The 4,715-nt window shown below is 32.0% G+C and overlaps 1 non-coding gene across 1 annotated transcript; it reads left to right on the forward strand.

Annotated features, from left to right (window-relative positions):
• The first annotated feature begins 1,329 nt into the window (after nt 1-1,329).
• On the forward strand, nt 1,330-1,470 carry LOC112283041 (U4 spliceosomal RNA). The gene has a single exon (XR_002970020.1). It is a non-coding gene; the product is annotated as a U4 spliceosomal RNA (small nuclear RNA).
• The last annotated feature ends 3,245 nt before the right edge of the window (nt 1,471-4,715 follow it).

Raw genomic sequence — 4,715 nt, forward strand, 5'->3', positions numbered from 1 at the left:
TTTGAATCTGTGTGGATGTGAAGCGGCATGTTGTTATTATTACTTGTTTTCTGTATTCCATCTAGAATACATTTAGAGTGAGCACTTCAAGTTTAGTTTCTAAAATTTGGAGTTACCATTCGAATAGAGCACAATCTGTGAGCGTCATATAACTTGGACCGCTCTATTTGCACAACGCATTTATTGAATCGTTATGAAATGAAGTGAGAACGTAGCTACTACCCAGTTGGCGCTCCCATTTCAACTGCTATATTCACCACTCCGGCTAGTTGAGTTACTGCTGTACTTGCGTCTCGGGTCAACTCTACGATGTTTGAAACGCTGAATGTTTACTCTTGGTCACTCGAAAGAACTCCATGTTTACGCACCATTTCAGCAATCAAATCCCTTCGACATATCACAGAACAAAGAATTAACTCAACTAGAACAGAAGGTCGAAAACTTTCCAGTTGTCTAGGTTCATGGGGCTGCTGCTAACGGAACTGTCCACACAGAACACGAACAAGTCAAACATGTGAATATCGCCGTTCTATCACTTTCCGGGTAAACCTTACTAAAAGAGGATCTCATTACACAATGTGTCCAGAAGCAGGTTGATTGTGCAAAGCTAAACCTATAAATTAGCTGCCGCGTATGCAAAAAATGCTTCGTCATTTGGTCTAAAACCTGAAATACACTCAACACAGCCACTGTGTTCATTTGGAACGCCACAGTTGGATTCAACTTCAAGTTAAAGAAAACTCAAGTACGTCATCGCAATCAGCCTGTTCCAATCATAATACAATCAGAAAAAATGTGGTGTCCACAGTGCGCATCCCCTGCATTCTGTACGAGTTCAAAGCTCGTGGCAGCAAATAAGCGATGGGCTGGATGCGCCAGCTCCGGCCATGGAAGAAACCCCGTCAGTTACATGCTGCAGATGCTTGAGTAATTCGCGTCTGTGCACATCTGGTGGGAGAGTTGCACGAGAGCAGACGCGCCTCATGGGGTGACACTGTTGAGTTGTGGACATGTCGTGAAGGAGGTCGCTGATTGGCGCGCACGAGCCCAAACAGGGCCAGGGCGATGGGAGTTGTGGCAAGCAGTTTCACCGAGTCGGACCCATGTCGGAAACTGCAACTCACAACGATGGACGTGGTCGGAATTGGAAGTAATGTGGGGTGGGTGCAGCACTGGAAGGAGCGAGTGAGTGAGCGAGAGAGAGAGTTAGAGTTAGAGAGACATAGGTTTGTGTGTGAGGCAGCGGTGCAGGAGTGATATGTCCCTTACATTTTGCAAGAAATGGAGCTGGCGTGGGGTAGAAGGGGTTGTGCGAGCATATACGTAGATATCTTTGCGCTTGGGGCAATGACGCAGTTAGTGAGGTTTTACCGAGACGCGTCAATTGCTGGTTGAAAACTATTTCCAACCCCCCTGCGGTGTCCGCGAGGGCGCCCCAGAATTTCTGAAAGGTTGGCCCTAGGCTCCAACCCCTAACCCATCCCCCAAACCGGACTTGCAATATACAACATGGCATGGTCCATCGAATGGTCATACGTTGGTTCGTCCTCCCTCTCTCCCTCACCTCGGGTGCATTGATGCGGAGTGGTCGCCTGGCAGCAATGCGACTTTCGGCCCAGTAGCGGAGGCGGCGCGACCGAGACCGCTGCTAATCAGCCTGTGATCGTATTTGAGAATGGAGGTATACGAGAGTGATGGTAGGATCCACCTGGAACGATTTCCTGAAGGTGCAGCGATCGCTGGTTGGTTTCCAGCACCCATGACTGTTGTTCATGGACTGGTGAGAATCCCAAGGCGGTTCCTCAGAGGATGTGATGCCGAGGTTTTCACTTGGCTTCGAGGGCCACTCAGAGGCTCCAACCTTCAGGACCGCACTTCCAGGGTGACTCTCCCGCTCTCTCGCTCTCTCACTCCCATCAGAGCAGCTATTTTCTTCATTCATTAACACAAGTGATTTTGAAACTGTGAACTTCTAAGAGAAAAAAACAGGATGCTGTACCAAACCTTGATTTCTATTCTCTTCTCTTTGCAAGTTGAGATCCCTTGGGTGAATTTGACCATAGTGGTTCTTTATATTGTTAAATGTGATCTTTAACAAAAAAAATGTCATTTTTAGAATAGTGACCTTTTATGATAAAGAAGACCAAACTTGGGCAGTAATTCCTGTTGTTGTAGGGTTGAAAATTACTAGGTTAATATTGAAGTAGGAAGTAGAAGTTAGACAAACTTGGTTGCCTCATATTAATGATCCATTTTTTCATGAATGTAAATAGAAAATAGAAAAAAGAAAACAAACAAACAATATATATATATATATATATATATTTATTGCTTAAACGATGATGATATTAACTAACATCTCTATTCTACTAGCATTGACTTTTGTGTTATAAAAGTATTTCAGTTTTATTTTATTTTATTTTTCTTCTTTTTCTACCATTTTATAAATAAATTCTTATTGATTGATTGATTTATTTATTTTTAAATAATGTAAGTAAAGAACCATATTTTATGAATTTTGTTTTAATGAATTCTCTTTCAATTCAACTCTTTTCCAGATGTTATATTCAATCAAGTTTAATATCCAATCTATACTTGAAATAATTATGTACTTCGACCAATTAATGAATGTATCAAAAATAAAAATAAATTTAAAAATAAAAAATTATAATGTACATAATTATTTACAAATAAAACTATGATTTTCATTTTTTCTTTTATTAGTATTTTCTAAAAATATAATTAAATAGGTAGTCTTAATAGACTTTTTAGTTCTTTCTCATTTAATTATTTTTTAAGATTACTTTTTTTAAAAAAAAAATGTATGTTTTGACATCTTAAAAAAAAATAAAAAAAAGTTGTTGGTCTTAAATTGTAAAAGCCAAATTCTAAATATTCTTTATAAAACGCAACTAATGGACCATTAATATATTTTTTTTCAAATACTATATCTACTACTACCAATTTAAATCACATTATAGAAATCAACTTCAAAGAAATATCAAAATGTTCTATATAATTATAATATCAATCCATCAGCTCTTTGTATTATATAAGGTTGTAACTTATCAATAGGTGATTTAATCTTTTTATTATTTTTAGTTGTTTCAAGGTATTCTTTATATCTTGTTTTAGACATAATTCAAATTTTTCTAAATTTCTACTTTTGTTATGATTGATTTTTTTAAAAAAATTAATTTTAATTTTATTAATTTTATTGTTTTTGGTATTAAAATCAATAAATATGTTTGAAATTAAATTAACCAATATGTATTACAAATATTTGGTTACTTTATGTTTTTAATTTTAAAATTTCAATATATAATATAATATAAATTAAAAAATAACATTTTTTTTATGAAGCTTCATATATTTCAGCTTTTTAACAATTTATAATTTTCCTTGTAATATCCAATTTTAAGACAGTGGGATGTAAATTTTAATTTTTGAAGTATATATATATATATATATATATATATATATTTTTATAAAAACTTAAAGTTTTTATACAACTAGAACTTGAATTCTCAAGTTGTCATTAGAAAGGGTGAGAATTTTACTATATTGGGATAAAGAAAGAGGAAGTAATTCCTTTTAGTATATAAACTTTATTTTAAAATGCCTCATTTTAGTATCTTAGTCTTAGTTGTCAAATTTGTTTTTATAGATAATTTTACATCTATTGTGAGCTTCTATATTATTTTTTTTTAATTACATTAAATCAATCTAAGATAATATATATATATATATATATATATATATGTACATACATTCAACAATCAATACTTTCTATTTGAAAATAATATCATCGTATTGGTCCTGAAGCAAGCATATACTATTTATAGCCAAAGACTTTTATGTGCTTAGATTTTTTTTTAAAACCTATTTATTCTAGGTTCAAAACAGGTTACAATTTATTTTTTAACTATTTTTTATAAAGTTGGTATAAAAGACTCTTATTCTATTTCCAAATTGATTTGACTATAGGGCATTTTAAACATATATAGACATCAATTGTTAGAATAGATAAAATATACTATAGATTACATAAGAATGTAAATAAAAATTATGACTCTATTTGTTGAATCTATTCACATAGTAGAACAAAATTTAATGTGTTGTAAAATTTGATAGCAAAGAATTAATCTATAAACAATGATTGAATTCTAAATCAAAAAGATGTTCTTAGTAGTAAGTTAATTTCACTTTTATTTTTTTATGTCTATTAATATTATATTAAAAATTTAAACAAGGTGTGTTGGTATATTACATAGTTATAATTTTTTTTCTAATTTACATAAAGACCAAATTTTCTGAAAAAGCTATGAATATACCTAAATTAGCATCTAATTTATTTTTTTAGACTTCAATAAAATTATTCAGGTTTTTTTACTTGGCTAATAAAAAACTATTTTTGTAGATATAAAAACTTTAATTTATGAGATTTGTTGGATAATTAATTCGAAATTCAGTAATTTTTGTGATAAATAAATAATATACTATTAGATATTTTTATCTAATATTTTAGAAAGAATGGTTCTTAGAGAATAAATTTAATTTATACTTACTATTTTTTTCTAATAAATAGTATTTTAGAGATTTTAAGTAAATTTAGATCCTCAACTTAGTATTTTTATTGATGTATCTAAAAATTTCTGTAAAATATTATCTTATATTTTGATGAAATGTAATTTGAGAAGAAATAAATTTGGCAT

The sequence above is a fragment of the Physcomitrium patens genome, chromosome 5 (genome assembly GCF_059467195.1).
Source record: "Physcomitrium patens ecotype Gransden chromosome 5, ASM5946719v1, whole genome shotgun sequence".
NCBI classification, from domain to species: Eukaryota; Viridiplantae; Streptophyta; class Bryopsida; order Funariales; family Funariaceae; genus Physcomitrium; species Physcomitrium patens.